The 26526-nt window shown below is 48.8% G+C and overlaps 1 pseudogene; it reads left to right on the top strand.

The window, feature by feature from the left end:
• Positions 1–14685: 14685 nt before the first annotated feature.
• LOC105092833 (small ribosomal subunit protein uS5-like) lies at positions 14686–15586 on the top strand (annotated as a pseudogene).
• The last annotated feature ends 10940 nt before the right edge of the window (positions 15587–26526 follow it).

Below are 26526 nucleotides of genomic sequence, written 5' to 3'. Positions count from 1 at the left end.
CATGGCTTATGACAAAAATCAGCACCCACAGGCAGGGGAGATAGTCCAAAAATGAACAAATACAGTTAAAGCAGGGATTTGGGATCAGGGATGATCATGGAACGGTAAGTCAGCCCTTGGGGAATTTGCAGAAATGTGAAATGTGGAGGACTTAACTTCCAAGGGTGGTGGAGGGCGTGAGGCGATCTTACTCAAATCTAAGTGGGTTTTGCAGCAGATTATATTTTCCAGAAATGATGCCAATAATATCTCCCACCTCATATGCTCCTCTTTTAGTGTGACTTGAACCTCCTCCTATCAAATGAAGAGATGGAGGTCCATGTGTCCTTTCTTTGAATCTAGGTGGACCTTGATGACTGCCTTGACCGACAGAATGTGGTGGAAGTGACATTATTTTTATGACTAAGGCTAGGTCACAAAGATGCCAAGCATGTCCCGTTTTGTTCTTTTGGAGAGCTCATGGTGGTGCAGCTGCCATGACTACCCTAAAACGGCCATGCTGTGAGGAAGCCCAGACTCTCTACATGGAGAGATCATTTAGAGAAGTTGGGAGACTAAGAGAAGGGAGGGTGCTCAGCTGTCTCCCTGCTGCTCAGCACCAATGCTGTTCCATCTTCAGCTGCAGTCTGACTACAGCACGTGGGGGAGCCGGAGCCAGAAAAGCCCAGCTGTACCCTTTCCAAATTCCTTGCCCACAGAAATCATGAGATGGAAGAAAATGACTGCTGTTATTTTAAGCCAGGAAGGTTTGATATGATTGGTTGTGCAACAGTAGATAATCCAAATGGTTTCTACTTATTTTATTATTAATCTTTCCTGGTAGACTGTAGTTTTTGTTTTCAGCTCTATTCTCAGCTGTTAGCCTGGAATGTACTAAGCTCCACAGATATTTGTTGTCTAAATGAATGAAAGTTAACAGACCATATCAGCATGATGTTGGGAGAACCAAAGGGGTTGTGGGGGCCCAGAGGAGGCTCCTAACCCAGATTGGGAGAACTGGGAAGGCTTCCTGGAGGAAGTGATGCTGCTCTGAGTCCCTGGGAAAGGCTAGACACAGAGGAATATCTGTTCCTCATCTCTGGTGCTGCCTGTTTGTTCTGGGCCCAAAAGAGGCTTTCTGGCTTCATGTGCATACAATAGGCCCATCCCTGTGTCCGTTTTAGGGGTCCTCATCCCTCTCCCTGTTCCAGTTCTCTTTTCTCCCTCCCTCGCTGGGTCTCCAAGCTCACTCCTGCCTCCTCTGACTCTGGGTCTGGCTGGAGAAAATTAAGTCAATGGGGAGGGAGGAGTTGACAAATAGATGGTCTAGTAATTGAATTTTTTTTTTTTCTCTAGCCCTCTCTCCACCCCCTAGAGAGCAGGAGGAATTAGCTCTCTAGACAGTGGTTTTCCCTGCTTAGAAGCTCTGGTGTTGCATCCCCTTCCCTGACTAGACTAGTGGGCGTGGCAAGCAGGATCCTTCTTAGGAGCCTCTAGGCTAAATCCTGCACAGAGGAGGAAACCAGGCCCAGGGAGGGGAGGGCTTCTCTGCAGGACCTAGGTGGGTTAACATCTGAGGCAGGCCTAGAAGGGAAGGCACGTGGGGCCAGCCCTTGCACTGCCCCAGGAACACAGGAAACAGACACTGGGAAGGACTTGGTGTGTAGCAGGGACAGGCGTGGGAGGCTGCGGGAAACCTGGGGTGCCCGGTCTTTGGCAGACCCTTTCCCATAGGTTGGGGTTTCCTTGTCTGGGACAGGGTGGCATAGGTTGGTAGGGTGGCCAGCCTGCTGGGCACCCAGGAGGTGAGTTACCGTGCAGAACCTGGCCACCTGGCAGGTGTCTCTTCACATAGAGTACCATCTATGGGCAGAGGTGGACACTAGGGGTTGGTAGTGACCTTGGGCAGGGGGTTGGCAGGACTGGAAATAACCCAGCCACATACTCTAAATCTCACCATTCTGAAAAGTGGAGTGGCCTCAGGGATCTCACCGGGCCGTGGTGAGTTACAGAGGGCACCAGCTCTTAGAGGCCCTCCATGAATAGGGCCTGTTATGGCCTCACTGCAGAGATGAAGACACTGAGGCTCCAGGATGCCCCCAGCCTGGTTCTGAGTTGCAGGCTAGCAAATGGCAGCACTGGGATTCCAACCCTAGGCAGCCTGAGCTCCCAAGCCCTCTGTACACGCAGGCTACTCGGCTCCACTGGGGGAGGTGGCCGCCGAGTTGGGTGGCAGTCAGCCCCGCGGGCGTTCTGCCCCCACCCCGCCCCGTCCCCTCAGACCCAGCGAGGGTGGGCGCCGCGGCCCCGCCTCGCCGGCGACTGCGGCTGGCTGCGGGGCTCCAGGAGCGCTTGATTTATTAAGCTAATGTTCTAGCACATTTTCCCCATCCCGTAATGAGCTGTTTCCACCAGGGGGTGTCTGCAGAGCGGCTGCGGGCTTCCGCCGCTCCAGGAGGGAGTCAGGGCTGGCGGGTGGGCTGTGGGGGCCCCCTCTCCCTCCCCCCCACCCCCGCGTCTGGCCGCCCAGGGAGGGGTGAGGTTGGATAGTCTGGGTTGAAAAATCACCCTCCGGTGGGGGGCGTGCTGAGGGAAGGCGGGAGGCTGGTGCCGCCTGGGAGCAGTCCCATGTTTCTCCCTGGGCCTGGCCCAGCTTCCCAGCAACACCAGGGGCCTGAGGGGGAACCCTGGCCCCAACATTCTGGCCTGGTTCCTCCCTGGCTGGCCCCTTCCTCAAACTGCTGAGGATTCTGAGCTTAGCTTTTCTACTGTCTGCTTGTTACTCTGCAGAGCTGGCATTTCTGTGGCTTGATGTGACAGTTTTGTCCTTTGCAGCCAGACAGATCTAAGTTCAAAACCCAGCCCAGCCACCTGCTAACCCTGTAATCTAAGGGGGGAATCCCTGATCTCTCTGGGCCTCAGTTTCCCTTTTTAAAATGGGGATAAGAAGCCGTATTTTGTGGTGGTAACGCATGAAGAGTGGTGACAGAGGGCGATAAACCCTGCGGTGACCACCTGGCCTGCTAACCAGGGCAGACCTTCTGGGGCACCTACCTCCAACCTGGCATGTTGCGTGAGCAGCAGATGCCACAGTCCTGAGGTGGGCCCCCATGCTCAGGACGTGCCTGCTGCTGAGCCGGTACCACTGGCAGCTCAGAGCCTTTGCTTTCCTCACATGGGGCAGGCAGTGCTTGGTTTTTTGGCTTTAAAAAAACCCAATTCCTTTAAATTCCTCACCAAACTTGCAATCCCCCGGAGCCTGGACTCTGTGCCAGACTGGGGGACCTGCTCAGTAGTAAAACAGTTCCACTCAGCACTCATTCTTTGTTGTTGCTGTCTTTAATCTTTATTGCTGTTTTTTGTTTGTTTGTTTAGTATGTGCCTGGCATGCAGAAAGCACTCATCAAAGGGTAGCTATCACTGCTCTTCACATTGGAGAAGATGCTGTCCCACTGACCCTGTCCCCTGAGAGGGAAGATGGGGTGACTAGCGTGGATGTGTTGAGATTGATACCTTCTGGCATGCTGTGCAAGGCTCACTCCTCTTCTCCAAGAACTGTTACCCCCATTTACAGAGTAGGGCAGTTGAGAGAGTGGCCCCAGCATCCAGCACACAAGTGGCAGAGCAAAGACTTGACACCTAGTCTGCTGGACTCCCAAACCAGTGCTCCTGCCTCTCCTCACTAGAGGTCACTGAGGGAGCAGACCAGCTGAAGACAGGACAAAGGTGAGTTCCTCTCAGCTTCTCTTTTGAGGCAGGTTAACCAGCCTTGGGCTCTGGGTGAATATGATGGGATTTTGTGGACCTTTTTTTAGGAAGGGCTAAGTTTGGAGGAAGAGCCTTAGAGGGGCCAGCCCCACTGGGTACCTGCACCTCTTGTCTTGGTTTTTGTTTCTTGCTGAATTCAGAACTTTCTTGATTTCCCCCAAGAGAGCCAAACCACCCCAAAGCATTAATGGGCAAGGGGGATGGACTGAAGGTTAAGGCAGAGATGAGGCCATTTCTGTTCATGCTTTATAGCAAAGAACCTTACAGAGTCCATGTTAGATGTTCTGTTCTCCTGTGGCCCCGCTCTGCTGCCTGCCCAGTGGTCTGCCCTGTCCTGCCCTCTCACAGATGGCTCCCCGCCTTGCTGGCATCACTCACCTTCTCCAGCCTTGGTACATGCTGTTCCCTCCTTGACAGCTTCCCGCCACATGGCTGGTGCCTCGAGCGGTTAGTTCTTCCTCAGTCACTGCCGAATCCAGAGAAGCCCTCCAGCCACCCCCTGTCACCTTCCTGGTTTCGGCTGTCTTTGTAATCGTCATCTGCAGGGACCTGGTTGAGTACCTGTCCTCTTCTAGAATGGAAGCTCTGTGAGAGCAGGGACTTGGGCTGCCATGTGCCCTGGAGACCCCCCGGGAATGCAGTGGTGAGTAATCCACTTTAAGTTCCTTTCTTCTCAAGCTCACTTATGCCCCAGATCCTGGCTTAAATTTGCACACCTGAGTTTACCTCAGGACTCCAGGCCCTTTACAGCAATAGCATCCACTTTCCCCACTGTTGCTAATACTTGGTGTTTGCCCTTAACACGCCCTACCATGTGCTTTCCACATATTAACTTACTTAACCCTCACAATACCCCCTTGAGGTAGACACCATTATTATCTGCATGCCCGTTTTACAGATGCAGCAACTGAAGCCAGAGATAACAGGTCCAGTCTTACATCACCAGCGAGTGGCAGGGCTGGGCTTCAAATGGAGGTGGTTGGTTCTCTGGAACCCCGACCGCAGACTGCTTCTAGAAGCAGCATGGTGCTGTCGTCTGCCACTCAGCAGGCAGCCTCCCCAACAACCCATGAAACACAGACAAGCCCTTGGAACCTGCACCTTCACATGCCTGCTGCTCCCCAAATGGCTTTTCAGAGTATTTCTTCCAAACACATCTGATGTTTGTTCCAAACCATACATGTTTGGATGAGCAAACTTTCCTCCATCTTTTACACATTTAACAGAAACCAGAGTAAGAAGAAAAGGACCATGTTTAAGGAGATGGGAGCCTCTCCTGGAACCCAGTGCAGCTGGGTCTGGGGGAGGGGCAGGCGCAGCCTACAGAGGCGCCCGGAATCTTTCTGTGTCTCTGAGCCCCTCTTCTTTCCCTTCCTTGTGCCCCTCCCTTTCATCTGTCCTCTCCGGGCTCCAGGTGCAGGACAACCACCGCATCGCCCCAGGGCACTTACACCCCACTCAGTTCCCGGGGGAGGAGAGAGAATCTAATTGGCTGAGCTTGGACCAAGTGGGCCCATCCAGGCCCTGTCACCTGTGACGGGGAGAGGGTGTGAGGTACAAACACAGCTGGCTTGGCCTTGACCTGTGTGTGAAGGTGTCTTCAGAGGAGAGGGGTGGTGGTGAGCTGTGCAGGCAGCACTAAAAGTACCTGCTGTGGTCATGAAAATCCTGGAACGTTAAACCAAAGGACTTAACCTCGAAGGGATGAGGGTTTTAAACCAAGGAGTAGCAGAATCTGATTCACAGCTGAATGCTTGCTTTGGCTGCTGGAGGGTGGGGGTGGGCTGCAGGGAGACCGGTGAGGGGGCCATCACTCCTGGGTAAGGTGGGGCGGGCCTGGACGCGGGCACAGCACTCCTGAGGAGGAGGCAGTGGTGCACGCTGCCTCCTTCTCTGGGCCATTTTTACTTCTCCCCTCCTGGGCAGCTCTAAGACTCAGCCACTGACTCTGGGCCCTTATTCCACACCGGGCCCTGTGCTGGGTGCTGAGGCCCTGCTGTCAGGAGCTTGCTGCTGTGGGAGAGCCAGGTCATGGACTCATACCTTACTTAGACCCGGGAATTGATGTGTGAGGAAGGAGGCTCAGGTGAAGTGCTTTGGGAGATCCCAGGAGGCCAAAATTACTTGGGGTTGGGGCATGGGGGCGAGAGGGAAGATCTGGGCCATATTCTGCGGAGTTAGCATGAGGCAGGCCTGGAGGAACAGGTAGGAATTGAATGTGTGGAGTTATGGGTGAAGGGCTTTCCAGGGCGAAGGGCCAGCGCGGGCCCAGGCACGGGGCTGGGAGAGCATGAGGAGTGGCTGGCAGCTCCGTCAGTGGGGTGTGTGGAAGTGAGTAATGGGAGATGGAACTAGAGGAAGGCAGGAACCTGCCTTCGTGGAGCATTTCAAACGCCAAGCTAAGGGGTTTAGACTTCATGCTGTGGCAGTGAAGAGCCGTTGACTGTGAGGAGATAGTGATGTGGTCAGTGTTTTCCTTTGAGACTCCGACAGCATGGGTTCTACAAATTCAACCCGGAAGGCAAACACTCAGGCCTTCAGAGTGCCAGGGTCTGGGGGACACGCCGGTCCCTTGAAATTCCTCACTGAAATGCCCATCCCCTTATCCCAGGGCCTTTGGGAGCGGTTGATGAGACCAGGAGAAGTATGTGCAGGCACAGGGTGGCTGTGGCAGCTGCCACATGGCTGAGGGCTTGCAGAAGCTGCTGATGGCTGGAAGGTAATTAACAATTGTAATCACTCCTGTCATGACATCATTAAACTCCGATTGCACCGGCTGGGTAGCTGATGGATGGGCCCGGGAGTCACGGCTCGTGGGGAAGGCAGGACCATTCGTCAGCAGGCAGCAGATCAGCAGTGGGGGCCCAGGTCTCTACACGTGGGGTGCTCGTGGGCCCTGAGGTGCTGGCTGCTGTCCTGGGCCAGGTCAGGGCAGGTGAGGCTGGGTCCAGACTCTGGACAGGTCTCATGTTTGACAGTAGTTTTGCACTGGAAGATCTTGAGTAATTAGCCAGTGGAGGTGCCCCAGGGCTCTGCGGTGGGAGCCACGAGGGGACAGAGGTTGTGGGGCTCCAGGCATCCCCCTCCTTGCTTCAAACCTCTTTTTTCTTTCTAAATGGGAACTTTATTATTGTTGATTATATATTTGATTATATATAACTGTTGAGAAAGAAAGCCATGTGGAGGAAGCATGTCTTCCATGATCCCATTCCTTAGACATAATCATTGTTAAAAGTTTGGTTTATGTTCAGGTTTCCAAGGCCCCTGGAGCCACCATCCAGGTTCCTGCCAAGATTCCTCCCGTTCCATGTGCTATCCCGGTGACGTCCCAAGAAACCTCTGTGGCTTAAAAATAGTTTTGATGCTATTCCTTCCAGATATGGTCAACCTTAAGGAATAGAAAATTCCTACCCCTTCCCTATCAACCTGGAAATTGCTACCCCTCCCTGCCTCCCTGCCAGGGCTGGTTCCTAGGGTAACCTGCCGCTCTTTCATTTAGTAAGCTCGGGAACAAACTGTAAAGTCTTCCAGCTTCTGCTGATTCACTGTGTTGCCAAAAGCAGAAGCTGGACTAGAAGGCCCTTGTCTGCGTATTTACAGATGCTAGCTTGAGGCCTGGGTGGTGATGGGGGGCAGGTGGAGGGGAGAGGAGGAAGGGCTAAAGTGCTTGAAAAGGCAACAGGAATTGCGGTTGTGCATGGACAGCCAGGCAGAGGGGTGGAGGAAAACAAGGCCCAGGTGTGTGGGTGTGGGCTGCAGGAGTGTCTCCTCCTGTCTGCACTTCCCCTCATGGCCGAAGCTGAAGATGTGTTGGAATGAACACTCTTCTGGCCTCCCTCTCCACTCCTCTGGCTTGTTTCACAGGGGGAGGAAGGGGTGGGGTCAGTGACCCATTTGATTGGTAAGACTGTAGGGAGCCTGATGTCTGAGAGCTGGGTTGTCCTGGGGCAGAATCACTGCTTTAATGCACTGTCTTTGGAGTTAGGGGACAGCCCATTATCTAATGCTGTACATCAAATTATCTCATAACTAAGTCACATAAAGCGATCCTGTATCCTGCTCACGGATTCTGGGGATCACATTCTGGGAACTTCCTGTTCCCTGAATTCTTGGTACACATTACTAAATACCAATCTCATCAAGTTAGGGTGGACTGTGGTAGTGGAGGTGGGGGGGAGGGGTGTGTCGGGGCAGGACCAGAACTGAGGGAGCAGGCATCATGGACTGCCTCGAAGTGGACAGGGCTCCAGTTAACTTCCTATGGTAGTCAGTCTCCAAGATGGCCCGATGACCCACACCGCCTGTGCGGTTCCCTCCAGCACTGAATCAGGGAGGCCCTGTATGGCTGACAGTATAAGATGACAATGACGATGTGGCTCCCAAGACTGAATCACAACAGGCATTGGAGCTTCTGTGTGGGGTTCCTGGCTCTCCTGCTCTGGGGAAGCCAGCTGCCGGTCGGCTGGGCTGTCAGCACACTCGAGCAGCCTGTGGAGAAGCCCACGTGGGGCGGAGCTGAGGCCCTCGGCCAACAGCCAGCAACAACTAGCCAGTCATGGGAGTGGGTCACCTTCCTTGGGCCTGGTCAAGCCTTCAGGTGACTGCGGCTGCATCGAAGACCCAAAGGAGCTTCCCGAAATCTTGGCCCACAGAACTTGTGACCATAAAAAATTATTGTGTTGTGTCACTAAGTTTTGGTGTGATTTGTTCCACAGCATCTGATAGCTGATACCTCTTATCTCCAGATACTCCAGAGGAAGGAAGATGGGAAGACAGTCCTTGAGAGGGAGAGGGTGGGGAGGCAGACAAAGGGAGACAGAAAGACAGAGCTCTCCCACCCCATCAGGAAGCTTGGGGAGGAACCAGTCTGGAGCCCTTAAACATGGCACCCCCTGGTGCGGGGTTAATGTAAGAGGGTTTTGTAAAGTTTTCTACAGTGAGCATAATTAGGCAAAAGTTACATTATCAGAAGGCATATGTAGACACGACGAGGGTTTTCGACAGGAAACTCATTTTTGAGGTGTGGAATGTGTCTGATTTTTTAGATGCACAAGGAGGGAGTGAACTCTATTTCCATGACTCCCCTCCTGCCCTCCCTCACCAAGGAATCTAGTTTCCACCTCCTCTCAGCACAGAACCTGGCAGAGAAGAGAATGCCTTTGACTGAGAAGATGCCAGGGGCTGGGGAATTCACAAGACTTAAAAGAGGCTGGGGGACATCTGGGACTTGGTAGGGAGGGCAGGGTGCGGGGAGGGGAGAGGCCTGGATTTTAGGAGGGGGAGAGGGGTGAAAGCCAGACAGAAAAGAAAAGCATTTGAAAAAGCATTGTCAATCTGGCTGAACCCCTGACTCAGGCTCCCTGTACCCTAATTTTACAGAAGAATGGGGGGCATCTTTAGTTGTATTTTTCCATAAGCAGATCCTGAGACAAGGGTTCAAGTGCAAGGCTGTTTGAGAGATGAACCCAGGAAGCAGGGAGAGGATCAGGGGAGTGAGACAGGACAGGGAAGGCAGCCAGGAAAGGCGGATTATCAGAACAGTCACTACTATGGGCAGCTGGGTGGAGTAGGCCCCACCTTGTCACGGCACCACGGGGCCAGGAAGCTGCGTTTATCCTCCAGCTTCCACTAGTCGTTGGCTGGGGCTGCTCCTGGGCCCTCCTGGCCTGTCCCCACCACACCTGGGCAGAGAGAAGCCTGGGGAGAGTTGCGTTGCAGGATGTGGGCTTGTCCTGGAGCAAGCACAGAGGGTGTGGGTGGGGCCCATGCCTATGTGGATGGGGCAGCCTGGCTCTCACCAAGTCCCCAGCCTTGGAGGCCCTTCCCAGGAAGTCAGGAGGCCCTGCTGGTCCAGACTTCTGATGGGCGGACAGCAGAACTGAGGAAGGCGGTTCATTCTAGATCGGATGCCCGGAGAGTGCTGCTGAGTGCTTGATGTGGGGGGAAGGCTCAAGGAGGAAGTGAAGAGGAATTGGTTCAAATCCTGGTCCAATCCCTTATCCACTGTAGCATCTGTATTAGGCTTATCTCCTTTCTCAGCCTCAGTTACCTTAGCTCCACAACAGGGCTGATCCTCCCTATCCTTCTGACCTTGAACGTTTAGAAGAACATTGTAGTGGGTATTGGTAGGTTGCCTCCTAGTCCTCTGTCCATTCCCCCTTCTTCTGACAAAATTTGGGGCTCCACCTGCCCCTACTCTGAATTTTGGCTGGAGCTCTATGCCTGGATCCAGCCAATCTGAGCATAGCATCCCCCTGGCTGTGGGGACTGGTTCAGAGGTGACACGTTCCTGAGCACATCCAATCACAGTGAATCCCAGGGCTTCTGTAGGAGCTCTTGGAAAAGCTCCTCTTTCCTGGTGGACTTGAATCGGAGAAGAGACGCTCATCACCAAATGCAGCCTTAGAATGAAGCCAACACATAGGAGATGGTAAGAACAAGAGACAGAGAGAGGCTGGTCCTAATGACATTGCTTGAACCCCTGAATCAAGCTTTTCCTGAAGCTGCCACGTACTCCTTGTATGTGAGGCAATATATTCTTTGCTGAAACTTTGTGTTGGATCTTCTGTTACTCGCCACAGAAAGATTTTTAACTGATAGAAGTACTGAGTGTTCTGTTGATGCCGGCTGGGGGTTGAGCTGCAAGTATTTGTTTGGCTGGTTTTGGCTTAAAAGAGTGTTTGAGACCATCCAGTCCTAGACCAGAGGAATTCTCTGGAGTGTTGGTTGAATAGATGAATAAATAAATCCCCTAACTGTGGTCCCCTGTGTCACTTTGGTGAGTGGACATAAGGAGCAGTAAAGGAGAGGGAAGAGGGGGTTGGAGAATTTTCTTTTTTTCCCCTAAAACTGGAGAAACTTTCATTCCCATTTTGTTGGGTAGGTCACCCCCTGCAGTCATTACGGGGATGAGGAAAGCTATGAAAGGCCAGGGCAGGACCCCAGGGAGAAGGCCTGAAGGAGGAGGCTAGAGTCCTTTTCAGGGAGCTCAAGGGGTTCATCTTAGGCTTCGGAGCCCAGCCCCTTGAAGGCAGGAAGAAGGTGGGGAGAGCTTGGGCCCTCAATCCAGACAGCTAAGTCAAGTGCTTGCTCTTCTGGTGACAGCCTACGTCCCTCTGTCCGCCTCACCTGGCTGTGAGGTCAGATCTTTGCCCTGTGTCCTGGGTGCCAGGTCTGGCACAGAGGTGGCATCAGAGTGGACTGATGGGATGAGCTGAGGCTGACCAGGAGGTTCCTTTCCTGGTGAGAATGATATTGTGAAATAGCCCCAAGTGTGTGTCTTCCTCTCCTCCCAGCAAACCTCTTTCCCATCAGTGTTCAATTTTTCTTCTCGTCTTCTCACAAAGGTTCTTCTCACTCTCCAAGCAGTTAGTACCCTCCAGAAGGGGTTATCTTCCCAAAATCCCATCAACTGCAAGCAGATAAAACTCCCCCTCTCCCTTCACCTGCCCTCCTCAGCAGGTGGTCACAGAGGTGTGGGGATTAGCTCCACCTCTGCCACTTATCAGCTGTGTGGCCTTGGGTGAGTGTCTTGGCTTCTCTGAGCCTCAGTTGCCTCAACTGTGACATGGAGAGAACTCATTCTTTGCGGGGTTATATGAAGATTAAATGAAATGACGTATGTGGAAGGGCTGAGCACAGTGCTTGGCACAAAGTCGGGTGCAATAAAAGAGGATTCCCTTCCTCCAGCCTCCACTTGAAGGTAGGACTTGATGAAGAAATTGTGCATTGATTCCACATGACCCAATGTGTCCATGTGTGTGCATGTGGTGTGCACTGTGCTTATGGGTATGTGCATACTGGTCTGTGAGCACGTGAGTGTGTGTATGAACAGAAATGTGTGTGCTTGTCTGCACACATGGTGCTCATGTGTGTGTTTTTTTTCCAGCACTCCTCTTAGTGGAAAGCTGTAATGATGCTTTATGGCAGCAGCAGCAGTGGCTCCATTTCCCCAGCCATGAAGCCACCTCCCTCCACTCATCTAGGGGTGGGGAGGAGCTGCAAACACTGTGCCCTCCCTCCTCCGTCCCTGCATGCTGCGTGAGCACCCAATGCCCTCCTCCTCACCATATGCCTGTCTTTTACAGTTCTTTGGTGCATGGTGCTCATCGAGTGGCTAATTAGTTAAATGAATTAATTGACATCCATACGTGTAATTAGCAAATGGTTATAAGCAGCTATTCTCCTTGGGATGTCTAAAATTTCTAGGGGTCAGATGCTGGGAGGGAGGTTGTGATACTTTAAAGAGTAAATAAAAGCGGCCAGTTTGAGTGCTGAGGATGAGATGCTCCTGGGGCGGGGGCTCTCCAGGCTCAGTGGCCTGGCTGCGGGTGGGGAGAGGGGCCGGGAAGGAGGGACGAGGTGTCCATGAGCCTGGTGGGGGGAAACCGACTCCTAAGGCCATGGGAGTCAGGAGGCCTGGGTTCTGACCCCATTCATGTGACTTTCTTTGTGATCTTGGGTACGTTTCTTCCTCTCTCAGGCCACAGTCTCCACTTCTAAGAGAAATGGATGGGACCAGCTGTCTCCTAGGACTCTCCAAGTTCTGACATTCTTCCTTGCCTTAAGCCAAGCTTTGTCACAGTGAACAGGGCTGTGCAAGGATGGAGATCTAGAACATGATGCCACCATGCTCTCTTGCACCTGTAGGTTTCGGTACACGCTGTTCCCTCTGCTCCACTTTCTCTGCCTTTAAGGTCGTCCAGAGCAGCACAGTCCAACAGAACTTTCTGAAGTGACGGAAATGTTCTATATCTGTGCTGTCCCAGACAGTAGCCACTAACCACGTGTAGATTCGGAGCACTGGAAATGTGACTTGTGCAACTGAGGAACTGGATTTTACATTTATTTTGCTTTTAACTTATTTACATTTGAATAGCCACATGTGACTAGTAGCTATTGTATTGGACACCACAGCTCTAGAGTCTTTAAAATCCAGTTCATTTATTCATTCATTCATTCATTCATTCATCCAATAATAATAATAATAATAATTTTTTTCAAAAAAAATTATTGAGTGCCTGCTGTGGCTAGGCTTGGAGGAGACTGCTGAGAATGACCTCTGCCCTAACGAAGCATTTATAATGGGAGAGGATAGGAGGGAGAGAGGAGAGAAAAATGGATAAAATAATTGGAAATTATAGTAAGAGTTATGAAGGGAATCAACTAGGGGCTGAGACAGAAAATTGAAAGCCCAGCGAAGACCTTCTCTAGATGGGGTGGGCAGAAAAGGTGTTTCTGAGGAGGTGTCATTTAAGCTGGGGCCCAGGGGATGAGCAGGAGAGGAGCCCTCCAGGGAGAGTGAGGGAGGGGGGCCCCAGGTGCTGAGGTCGGGAGGTAGGAAGAGCTGGTGAGTCTGCAGGAAATCCGTGGGGTTGAGGGTGATTAATCTCAGGGTGAGGCCAGGAAATGAGGGGTTGGGGCCTGATGGAGAGGCCGTGGGAAGGACTATGGATTTTGTGGTGAGAGTAGTGGAGATCACTGAGGGGGCCCAGGCAGGGCCATGGCACCATGAATGCGCACCTTCAGAGCTGACATGACTGCTCCAAATGGGGCAGTGGAGGAAGCCCTAAGGGAAGCCAGGAGATGGTCATCTAGTGGAGGGGGCCTGGCCACGGTGGTGCAAGGAGAGCTCATGGTCACCTCCAGCAGGAGGCTTTCCCTGGCTCCACCAGGCTGGACAAGGCACCTCTTTGTGGTTCTGCCACCCCCAGGCCTACCTCTGCCATGGCCCTTTCACCCCTTGTCATCACCTGTTATGGTTGGACCCACTAGATGTGGACCCACCACAGGGGCCACATCTGATTCTGTGTCCCCACCCAACAAAGGGCCTGGTGCAGAGTGGGTGCTCAGGCAGGACAGCCCCTTCCCAGCTGAGCCTGGGTGTCCTCCATCTCCGGGGAAGGGGCTGCCTGGGAAGCTGGCAGCGGTGGTGGGAGAGGTGGAGAGTCGCCCGATCCCCTGCGTTCTCTGCTACCTCTGCCACCTCATGCTGCACTTTGTGGTTTACAGAGCCTCTTTCCCATCCATGGACTCAGTTGTCTCTCCAGTCAGCCCTGAGAGGTAGGTGGAGTAGTAATCCTCTACATGTTTTACAGATGAACAAATAGGAGCCTAGAGAGACCAAGTGCCTTGGCCTGGAGCAGAAGTCCTCAACCTCTTTGGAGGTTACAGATTACAGAGGTTCAGTGGATAGCTTTGGGGCCATACAGCCTAGGTTTGAATGCTGGCTGTTAATTTCTTAGCTGTGTGACTTCAGGCAAAGTACTTAACCTCTCTGAAAATTAGTGTCCTCATCCATAAAATGGGAGAATAACTGCATCTATTTCCCAGGGTGGTTGAGGGACTTGTAAAGTGCCCAGGGGAGTGCCTGGCACATGAGAAACATTTAGTACTGTTGGCAGTAGTTACTGGGGAGTCCGATGAAAGTTATCTACTTCCACAAAATGCATATACAGTTTCATAAGGTTCACAGAGCTCCTGGAGCCCAGCCTTAGTGACCATGGACCCCAGGATAAGAAAATGTAATAAGAAAGACCCTAGCAGCAAAAGATGTATCTAAGGGATAACGTGTCTAAGAAACAAAAGATGTGTAAGACTAGCATGAAAAAGATTTTAATACTTAACCAAGGAACACTGAAGACTTAAATGCAAAACCTAACATTCATAAGGGTATCAATTGTCCCTAAATCATGTTAATATATAAATATATTTGATGCAACTCCAATCTAATATTCCAACAGGGATATCTATGGAATTTGACATATTGATTCTGATATATATGTATAAGAATAAAAATCCCCCAAATAGCCTCACCCTTTCTGACGAAGAATAAGACGTGTGGACTTGCCCTTGGTGGTAGACCAGATATCAGTATTTATTATAAAGCCCTAATAGTTAAAACAGTGTGGGCTGGCTTCTTTTCTGAGAGAACACCGAATGGCGGGTAATGCCGGTGCTGCGGGAGGGCCCAGAGGCCCTGGAGGCCCCGGGGGGTCCTGGGACGGGAGGCCATGGTGGCTTCCGCGGAGGCTTCGGCAGCGGCATCCGGAGTCGAGGCTGTGGCTGTGCCCGTGGAGCTCACAGACGCAAGGCAGAGGACAAAGAGTGGCTCCCCGTCACCAAGCTGGGCCGCTTGGTGAAGGACATGAAGATCAAGCCTCTGGAGGAGATCTATCTCTTCTCCCTGCCCTTCAAGGAATCTGAGATCATTGACTTTTTCTTGTGGCCATCCCTGAAGGACTAGGCTTTGAAGATTATGCCTGTGCAAAAGCAGACCCGTGCTGGCCAGCGGACCCGGTTCAAGGCATTTGTCGCCATTGGTGATTCCAATGGACATGTTGGTTGGGTGTTAAGTGCTCCAAGGGGGTGGCCACAGCCATCCGGGGGGCCATCATCCTGGCCAAGCTCTCCATCGTCCCTGTGTGGTGAGGCTGTTGGGAGAACAATATCGGCAAGCCCCACACCGTTCCTTGCAAGGTGACTGGCCGCTGTGGTTCTGTGCTGGCACGCCTCATCCCTGCCCGCAGGGGCACTGGCATTGTTTCAGCCCTGGTGCCCAAGAAGCTGCTGATGATGGCTGGTATTGATGACTGCTACACTTCTGCCAGGGGCTGCACCGCCACCCTGGGTAACTTTGCCAAGGCCACCTTTGATGCCATCTCCAAGACCTACAGCTATCTCACCCCCGATATTTGGAAAGAGACTGTGTTCACCAAGTCTCCCTATCAGGAATTCACTGACCATCTCGTGAAGACCCACACCAGAGTTTCTGTGCAGAGGATCCAGGCTCCAGCTGTGGCCACCACTTAGTTTTATATGCAAAAAATAAAGTGAACAAAGCCTGTTAAACAAACAAACAAACAAACAAACAACAACCAAAAAAACAGTGTGGGCTGGCTCAGGAATGGACAAATTGACCAGTGAAATAGAACTGAGATCCTGCACAGAACCCTGTATTTAATTTGAATGACAGAAGCAAAAGGCAGTATACCAGGGTGGTTCAAACTATGGAAGTCTCCAGAGCCAGACTGCCTGGCTTTGAATCTGGCTTTGACACTAGCTTCTTTATCTTGGGCAAGTTGCTGAATCTCTCTGGCCTCAGTTTCCCCAGGGGGAAAAGAGGGGCTATTCAATAAATGGAAGTGGACAACTTAGTTGTAGATATGGAAAAATGAAGTTGAATTCATACCCAACTTCTTACCAGAAAAAGTCTACTTCAAATGGGTTAAAGTGCTTAAATGTCCAAAGCAACACTTTGAGACTTTAAGAAGAGAACGTAAATGAACATTGTTCTCACTTTGAGATAGTTATTTAAAAAGACCTCAAAAGCACTAGCTGTAAAACACTGATGTATTTGACTATATTAAAACCCAGAACTCCCTTTTCTCAAAAGAAATCTTAAAGAAAGTAAAATACTACAAACACAAGAAAGTATTTTCAATGCATAGAGTTGCTAAAAGATAAGTATCAAGAACATGCAAAATTGATAAGAAAGGAAAACATGCCCAGTGCAAAAATGGGAAAAAAAATACACGACCAGTTATTTCTTAGAGGAGGAAACATGTATGGCCAATAAACATCTGAAGAGATGCTCAACTTAACAGTAATCGTGGAAACAAAAGTCAAGACAACAATGAAATATCATTTTGCAACCTTTGGCCAAAATCAGAAGCCTGAAAACTAGAGTGCATGTGGCTCATAGGACTGCTTACACATTGTACAAATTGATACAGCCACTTTGAAAAATAAGTTATTATTATTTTGTAATATTAGACATTTTCATACTGTATACCTCAAAATTATACTAGGTATAGACCCACTCCTAGGTATATACTTGTATCAGGAGTCATGAACAGGGGCAAAACCATGCAAAATAACAAACCTCCTCCTCTGAGCAAGGAAACGATAAATACAAAATTCAGGATAGTGATTCCCTGAGGTGGGGAGGGACATGGGATGGGGAGGATGGTATAGGTACAGGAAAGTTATCACTAGTGCTCTAAAATTTGGGTAGTGGTTTCACAGGTCTTCATTATATTATTAAAAATAAATTGATAAGAATTAGAAGACAAGCTGCAGACTGGGAGCAAATATTTGCAAAGACACATCTGATAAAGGTCTTATCCAAAATTACAAAGAACTCTTAAAATTCAACAACAAAAAAAACCAACCTGATTAAAAAATGGGACAAAGACCATACCACCTCATCAAAGAAGATATACAGATGGCAAATAAGCATACGAAAAGATGCTCCACATCATACGTCATCAGGGAAGTGCAAATTAAAACAACAAGATACCACAGCACACCTATTAGAATGGCCAAAATCCAAAACACTAACAAAACCAAATATTGGTGAGGATGTGGAGAAACAGGAACTCTCATCCATTGCTGGTGGGAATGCAAATGGTACAGCCACTGTGGAAGAGTTTGGTTTCTTACAAAACTAAACATACTCTTACTGTATGATGCAGCAGTCATGCTCCTTGGTATTTATTAAAGGAGTTGAAAACTTATGTTCATACAAAAACCTGCACATGGATGTTTAAGCAGCTTTATTCATAATTGCCAAAACTTGGAAGCAACCAAGATGCCCTTCAGTAGGTGAATGCATAAATAAACTGGTACATTCAGGCAATGGGATGTTATTTAGCACTAAAAAGAAATGAGCTATCAAGCCATGGAAAGACATGGAGGAGACTTTAAATGCATAGCACTAAGTGAAAGAAGCCAATCTGAAAAAGCTACATACTGTATGATTCCAACAATGTGACATTTTAGAAAAGGCAAAACTATGGAGAAAATCGAAAAACAGTGGTTTCTGGCATCTGGTGGGTAGGGAGATGACTAGGCAGAGCACAGGGGATTTTTAGGGCAGTGAAAAATACTCTGTATGATATTATAATGATGGATATATGTCATTATTCTTTTGTATAGAATGTACAATACCAAGAGTGACCCCTAATGTAAACTATGGAATTTAGTTAGCAATAATGTATCAGTATTATCTCATTAACTTGCCCTGCTAATGCAAGTTGTTAATAAAGGGGAAAAAATTGAGGGAGGTACAGTCGGAGGCAGCACATGGAAATTTTTGCTCCATTTTTTGTAAACCTGATACTGCTCAAAAACTAGTCTATTAATTGAAAAATAAATGGATGAACAAGTGAAGAATAAATGAATAATTAATAAGTATAAAAGATAGCCCTGGTGTCTTCAGCCAAGTATTACCATTAATCCAGTTGTGCGCATCTGAGAGTTAATAAAAACAAACAGGTTAATCAACGACAAACAGGTTCCTGGACTAGAACCCAGACAAATCCAACGTGATGAAATGAAAGTAAAGTCCTACGGCTTGTGCCCAGCTATCAACTGCATAAACAGAATGCAGAGATTAACAGGGATTCAGATAAGGATAGTTCTAGGACTTTCTGTTGGCTGCAAGCTCAAAGGGAAACAACAGTGGCATGCCATTTTTTAAAGACAACAAAAACATACCTTAGGCTGTTTTAATAGTATTATTACTAACTCTGGGTTTGAGATGGTGGACTGCCCATTTTTATCCATTTAAAAAATGCTCTCATTAACAAGAGTCTATAAAAATGACAGTAAAGGAAATAAAAAGGTGCAAACCCACAACAGTGAAGAAGCTAGAATATATGAATATTTTCATAATCAGCAAATATGAAATTTTAGCAATAACCAATATAAAAGGCAATGGACAATATTAGTCTTCCTCAGTATCCTTGGGGGATTGGTTCCTGGATCCCCGCAGATAACAAAATCTGCAGATGCTCAAGTCTCTTATGTTAAATGGCATAGTGTTTGCATATAACCTAGGCACATCCTCCTGTATACCGTAAATCATCTCTAGGTTACTTAGAATACCTAAAACAATATAAATGCTATGTAAATAGTCGGCAGCACGCAGCAACTTCAGGTTTCGCTTTTTGGAAACTTCTGGAATTTCTTCTTTTCCTAATATTTTTAATCTGTGGTTGATTGAATCTGCGGAGGCAGAATTTGCAGACATGGAGCCACTGACTGTATTGAGACATGTAAAGAACTCTTTCAATAAAAAAAATTTTTAATTGTGGTAAAATGTATAACAAAATTTACCAACTTCACCATTTTAAATGTACAGTTTGGTAGTGTTAATATTCACATTGTTGTGCAACGAATCTCCAGAACTGTTTCTTCTTATAAAACAGAAACACTGTACCCATTACAACAGCTCCTGATTTCCCCTCTCCCAGCCCTTGGCAATCACTACTCTACTTTCTGTTCCTATGGATTTGACTACACTAGACGCCTCATATAGTGGAATCATACAGTGTTCGTCTTTTTGTGACTGATTTATTTCACTTAGCATAATGTCTTCAAAGTTCAGCCATGGTGTAGCATGTATCCCAATTACTTCCCTTTTTAAGGCCGATTAATATTCCATTTTATGTATATAGCACATTTTGTTTGTCTATTCATCAGTTGATGGACATTTGGGTTGCTTCCACATTTTGTCAGTTGTAAATAATCCTGCTGTGAACATGGGTGTACAAATATCTCTTGGAGAGCCTGTTTTCATTTCTTTTGGATATACAAAGAGCTCTTATAATTCAATAATAAGGCAAACAATCCAAAAAAAAAAAAAAAAGACAAACAATCCAGTTTTTTAAAAACAAGGAAAGATTTGAATAGACATTTTACCAAAGAAGATACACAGATCATGGCAAATAAGGATACAAAAAGATGCTTAATGACAACAATGAACAGGAAAATATAAATCGAGCCCACAATGATATACCACTATGAATCCACTGAAATGACTGAGATTAAGCTGACTGACCAAATCAATGCTGGTGAAGATGTGGAGGAACTGGAATTCTCATGCCCTACTCATGGGAATGGGAAATGATACTACCATTTTGGAAACATTCTGACAGTTTTAAAAATGCTAAACCTACATCTATCATGTAACCTGGCCATTCTGCTCCTAGTATTTACCTAAGAGAAGTGAAGGTATATTTGAACACGCGTATATTTGAACATGAATATTCATACCAGCTTTTTGAAATTCCTTTTTGTGTTTTCTTTATTTTATTGTTATTTATTTATTGTAAACTTATTTTTGTTGTTGCTGTTGTTAACTTTTTTTTTTTTTTTTGGTCAAGGGAGGTAATTAGGTTTGTTTATTTATTTTTAGAGGAGATACTGGGGATTGAACCCAGGACCCCGTGGATGCCAAGCATACGCTCTACCACTTGAACTACATCTTACCCTCCTTGTTTCTACCAGCTTTATTTGTATAACAGCCAGGACCTAGAGACACCTCAAGATCCATCGATAAGTAAATGAATAATCAAATTGTGGTACATCCATAAGATGACATTCTACTCCGCAATAAAAAGGAACAAATTACTGATGCGTGCAACGGTATATATGAACTGGAAAATATTTATGCTGAATGAATGAAGCCAGACAAGAAAAAGTACATACTGTATGATTCCATTCATGCGAACTAATCTAGAATGACAGAGGTGGATTACTGTGTGCCAGGGGATGTGGGGGAAGGGGCAGCGGCAGCGTGAGACAGAGGGAGAGATTATAAAGGGCCAGCAGGAAACTTGGGGAATGATGACTAGGTTCATTACCTTGATTGTGGTGATGTTTTCATGAATGTGTATATGTATTATATGCATGACCAAACTCATCATGTTGTATACTTTAAATATGTGCACTTTATTGTACATAATGATATCTCAATAAAGCTACAAAAGCAAACAAAAAGAAATTTGTTAAATAAATTTGAGTAGATCCATAAGGAGAGAAATGCTATGCAGTAGTAAAAATTATGGGAAAAAGTAATTGTTAAGAGGGGTGAAAAGCAGATTACAACACACTATATCCAATATGGTCTTTTTTTTTTTTTTTAAGATAACCTGAATGTCTCCAGGATTCACTGATTACAAATAGTGTCACATTAAAATTAAGCCATGGTTTATGCCAGCCCAGAGCCATCCTGCCTGTGTGGGAATTCCTCTTCCCTGCGAAGTCTACCTGTCCCACATATTTCTGGGTGTTCCCAAATGTGTCTCACTGCACTCGGAAAGCAGTGTCAGATATCATTTTCTGTTGCTGACACCTGGGGCCTCTGCTAAGCTGAGGCTCCTGAGTTACTGCTGCTAGCTGAGCCAGAGACAGTCCCGTGTTATTGCCCTGGCTGCTGCCAAAGCCCTGTGCGTGAGAGGCCCAGCATTCCCGCCCTGATTCTCACACTTGGGGTGCTCTGAGAGCAGAGTGCCGAGGGAGGCCCCCCATCTTGTTACCCAGCCAGAGGTCTCCACAGGAGGGCTGCTTGGGCTCCACGTGTGGTGAACTCGCATGGTAACTGTCTGTTCAGAGGGTCTGGGGCAGGGTGAGTTCAACTAGCAGCCTCTGGGAGGTGTCTGGAATGACTGACCCATCCCACACGCTGGTCTTCGTGTGGAACGTACTCTTACTGCCAAATTCCTCTTCCCGTGATAGTTGTTTTTCAGGGACCACCAGCATGCTCTGTCAGGCCCCTTCCAAGTCTGCCAGATGAGCCTGTATTCCAAACATGAACACTGATGGAGATTCTTTTAGGCGGCTCCTTCATGTCTCTGATCATATCATATGTCATATATTACATATCACGCTGTGTCATATGACAGAACATGTATGCTTACACGTGGTTGGGGGGACAGTGCCTCTCTCTCAGGTCAGCATGTTTACATCTTTCAGCTCTAGTCTGGCTGGAAGCACATGCCAAAAATATGAACAGTGCTTCTCTCTGGGTGAAGAGACACTGGTGTTTATTTTCTTTGTTCTCTTCTGAATGACAATTCATTTTAATTTTTTCTATCAATACCGTTTTGTCCATTTAAAATTTTTTGTCCATTTTTTGGTTTATTTTAATTTTTAAATTTAATTTTATTTTAAAGCAATCATTTAAATTTAATCATTTAATTTTCAATTTAATTTAGTTTTTTGTTCATTTTAATTTTGGGGGGTCCATTTTAATTGTTTTTCTATCGGTACCAGTAAGCGTAAGGACCGCCTGTCCTGCTTAGAACCTCGTCCCAAAACCCATCTCCTTGTTTAGCACATAGTAGGCGCTCAATAAGGTATTACTTTTTAAGACTGTGAGGGGCTGGTTTAGCAATAACGGGGAGGTGTCTTTTGCACTCTGGCTGCTGTCCGGCTCCACCTCAACCCCGCCAGGCCGGGCCACCAGCGTTTTCGCCTCTGCAGAGCGCCCCGGGATTGATGGGATTGACGCCTCAGGAGGCGGAGTGCCTGGCGCCAGTCCAGGTGCTCTGGCCTTTGGTGATCTGCCCGCTCTGCAGCCCCGGAGGCGCCCAGGGCCGCCCCACACGCGCCGGGAGGGGAGGGGAGGGAACTGGCCCGGGCTGCTCCTCCCTGCGCCTCCGCCGGCTTCCTGCACCTTCCTCTGGCCTCCTACAGCCTCCCCCCGCCAGGCTCTGCTCTGGATGCCCGCTGCTGAGCCTCTCCCCACGGACCGCTTCCCCAGTGTCCCCAGAAGGCTCCCGGGCCTTGGCCCGCAGGCTGTTGGATCTAGAGTGTCCCACCACTTGGGTAAGACCTCTGCCGCCCGCAGCCCCTCCCCCACCTCCCTGTCTCAGAAGAGCCACGTTCCCTAGGATCCTCCAGCGGCTGGCTCCTCCTCCCCCAGCAGCCTCCAGAAGCAGAGCTGCCTCTACCCCAGGACCACGCTTCAGATAAGCCAGGTGGTGCTTTCTCTGCTAGGCTGGGGCATAAAGCATCCTGAGACTTGAGCTGGGGTAGGCAGGCCTCTCACTAGAATCAAGGAGGCTGGCCCTGGGCAGCGCCTAGGGGCACAAGACTTTGAGTCCAGAGGATGCAGCCAATACTGACTCACCTGGGCCTGGGGTAGGGTGGGTGAGCAACTCCCTGGCAAGGGCCCAATCCTGGAAGTCAGGCTGGGTCCAGAGCCCCAGCAGCTGGGCCAAGGAAGGGGGTCCAGCTGCTACGCAAGGAGACAGTGGGAAAGGTGGACCCAGAGCATGTTTGAGCTGCTTGGAATTCAGGGCTGGCTGGACAGGCTGCTCATGTGTCCTGAATCGGGCCTTCATGACTTGTAGGCATTCCCTCCTCTCCATCACCACCACATTGTGTCTTCTCCCCTCTGGACCACTGAATGGGCTCCTCACTGCTCAGCTTGCCCAGCTTCTCCATAATGCGCTGTGGTTCTAAGGGGGGGCCTGGCCTTGGAGCAATGATGAAGTCACGTCCACTTCCTCTCCTGCTGGTATCACTACCCTCTTCCTTTGTTCTTCTCTCCTGCCCTGTCCCTGTTTATCCTACAACTTCCTTTATTGTGCCATACCAAGCCCAGGGGACCCCCAGAAGGAACTGGGAGTCTTAGCTTGGAGAACAGGAGACCACGATGACATTCTTTCATTACTTCATTCACTCGTGCGTTCCCTTGTTCTTTTCCATTCAGTTACTCACTCCCTCGTTCTCTAGACACTTACTGAGCATCTACTATGTTCAAGAACTTGAGTATTTGGTGGGAGGGAGGCAGGATACTCTGATGAATCAGTACTTTCCTTTCTGCCAGCTTGTTCAAGGTCAAGAAGGAGAAATGAGCACAAATCAAAAGAGACAAAGGGCTGTGAAGTGTGGCTCTGTGTTTATGTGTGGGAAGTGAGGGTACAGAGGAGGAGGATGTCATTTCCACTTATGAGGGGCCCAGAAGACTTCCTGGAGGTGGTGCCATTTGAGCCCGGCTTCAATGGGAGGGCTTAGATGTTGAGTTATTAGAGGGCATCAGGGTGGATGGAACACTAGGAACAAAGGAAAGCTCAAATATGTAAGGGAACAGTGGGATGCTCTGTTCATGGCTTGAGAGGATTAAAAGAAATACATCTGGACAAGGAGACCAGGGCCAGCAGAGGACAGGCCATGTGCTCCCACATCTCTGCCAGCTGTCACAGGACAGGGGAGCAGCCTTACTCTGGGTGACTCAGAACCTTGGTCATGAGGTAATGGAAATATCCTTGTGGATATGAGAGCTCTTTAATTTTATAGGCAGTCTTAGATGGAGTGAGATTTTCAGTCTTGGAGGTGTGTGCGTGGAGGCTGGGATACTAGGCATGTGTGTGGAGTGGGGAGAGCTGTGGGTTCTGGCCCCGGGAGGGTTTCCTCTAGGACAGGGAGGAAAGTAGGAGTTTGAGTGCATGATGTCAGAGGTTGCCTCTCGCCTAGAGTCTGTTGTCCTACCTGGGAAGGCTAAAAGGTCCAGCAGAGGGAATTCCTGGGAGTTTGGCTATTTATTCACTCATTCATTCCCTCTTTGCCCCTCCACCCATTCATTCTTTCATTCGTTCATTCATTCATTCATTCATTCGCTCATCACTTGGTCACTAAACCCTTGCTCTGGGCAGATCCCGTGCTGAGGACTCAGTAATACAGATGAGGTCCCTGCCTATGTGAGTTTCCAGTCTGATGGGGGAGCAGACCCATGCCTGACAGTGACAGCCCAGTATCACTGTGGAATAGGAGTGGAGGTTGTTTCATTGTGTTTTGTTGCTGACTTCGGTGGTAGAGCTGGGACATGGACCTGAAAAATTAATAGAGATATTTGTCCTCCAGCCAGGAAGGCCCCATTGGTGGGTCCAGATGAAAGATGTAATGTGGAAAAAGAAGTGTTTGTGGGAGAAAGTACTCTGGGTTCATGGGGCTTAAATGAGGCAAGTTTCCTCCATGGACCGTTCGAAGCCATCACAAGCTCATCCCTCGCCAGGAAGAAGTCCACTGGATTTGGGAACCTCTAGAGAATTCCTTGGTCAATATAAGCTGTAAGCAGGTTGTGTAGAGTGGTGGTTGAACTTGTGGGCTCCGGACCTGTATCAGGGTACAAGTCCTGCTGCTAACGTATCAACTGTGTGACTTTGGACAAATGATGCTTTGCCTCTGTTCTTTCCTCTGCAGGGGAATAATCATCATAGTACTTTCTTCTTAGGGTGAGGCCCAGAGATGGCAACAAACCAGAAGTGCTTGCACAGGGCTGGGCATGTGAGGAGGGCTATAATGAAGGGCTAAAATGACAATGATGATGACGACGGTGATTATAATGATGATAGTATTTACCATCAAGTGCTGCCTTTAAAAGCTCTGGGCCTCATTCTGTCCAGTTCAAAATCGGAGGACTGACTAGCTCACTGGTTCTCAAAGTGTGGTCCCTGGACCAGCGGCAACAGCATCACTTGGGATCTTGTTAGACATGCAAATTCGTGGGCTCTACCACAGCTCTGCTGGAGATGGAGCCGGAAATCTATATTTTCATAAGCACCCTGGGTGATTCTGATGCAGGGTGAAGTATGAGAACTGTTGATCTAGCTATTACTTAAAACCTTACTCGCCTTTCCAGGACTATGATTTATCAGTTGTTTCATGCCTTCTGCATTTAGGGCCCTGGTCTGGGGGCTGCTGGGAGAGGCACAGAGATGAGTAAGATGTGGTCTCAGCTGTAAGGGGGCTCCCAGGTGAGTTGAAAAGGGGAGACAGACACTATTCATTGGAGTAACAGACTGAACAGAGCTGCTAAAGAGATGCAAGAGTCTGTTATGTAATAAGTAGCATAGGGCAGGGAGACCTTTGTGGGCTGGAGGGGTCTCTGCAGAAAAACCTGGTTCCTGTTAGTATATTGATTCAGCCTTGCTGGAAGTCCTCTTATAAGTCTAACTGAAGTCTTTCATGTTTTATGCCTTGTTGTGGGGGCAGGCAGAATGGACAGGGCTCTAGACTTGAGGTCGGGGTGGTCATTCTAGACAGCTTCCTCGATATATGATTTTGGTTGGCTCACTTTTCATCCCTGGGCCTCAATGTGTCCATTGATAGGATGGGGGGACTGAACTGAGTCCAGAGAGTCTGAGTCCAGACATCTCTGGAGAGAGGGAATGGTTGGGGACCAGAAGCTCTCTGTGTTTCCATCTGTCATCTGCATTGTGAGGACCCTGAAATTGTTCTGACTGCCTGCCTTACCTAGTGCGATTGGGGATTCAGTGAGATAAGCTGTTCCCTCTCTGGGCTGGTTTCCTTGCCCATCCAGAAAAGTCTCATGATACCTGTCCTCTTCACCTCACATGACTTTTATCATGTCAAGCATGTTCTTCAACCTCAGAGGCTCTTGATGTCTAAAAACCCAGTTGCCCAGCATTCAAGGTACTCCACGATATTCCTAGCTTTCTCCTGCAAGAAGAGGATCTGTGCACTTCCTAGGACTGCATCCTGTTTTGTTCCCATTAGGCCTCCTACCTCACCTCTCTTCTTAGCCTATCCAAACTCGTTCAGTCTTCAGTCCAGCTCTAACACTACCTCCTCCAGGAAGCCTCCCAGATTGCCCCAACCCTCAATGCCATCCTTGGACCATCTTGCCATCTTTAAGTTGTGACTTTAATTTTTTATTTGTAGACAATGAACTGCCAACAGACCATAAACTCCTCGAAATGAAGGCCTGAGCTTATAGTGATGAATGTGAGTCCTTGACACCTAGAACAGGGAGGCCCAGAGAAAGGAGGGAACTTACCCAAAGTCACACAGCACATTAGTGAAAGAATCAGGCCCAGAACTCAGGTGTCTTAGGCCCAGGGAGAGATGTTATTAGCAATGTGATGAGTGAACTAGAGGTAGTGTGGGGCAGAGGAAAGGTCAGAGCCTCAGAACTGGGCTGACATCTGTTCCAGCACAACTCTGCACTCAATAGCTGTGCCACCT

Source organism: Camelus dromedarius, chromosome 14 (genome assembly GCF_036321535.1).
Source record: "Camelus dromedarius isolate mCamDro1 chromosome 14, mCamDro1.pat, whole genome shotgun sequence".
Lineage (NCBI taxonomy): Eukaryota > Metazoa > Chordata > Mammalia > Artiodactyla > Camelidae > Camelus > Camelus dromedarius.
This window is presented reverse-complemented; position numbering and strand designations above follow the sequence as displayed.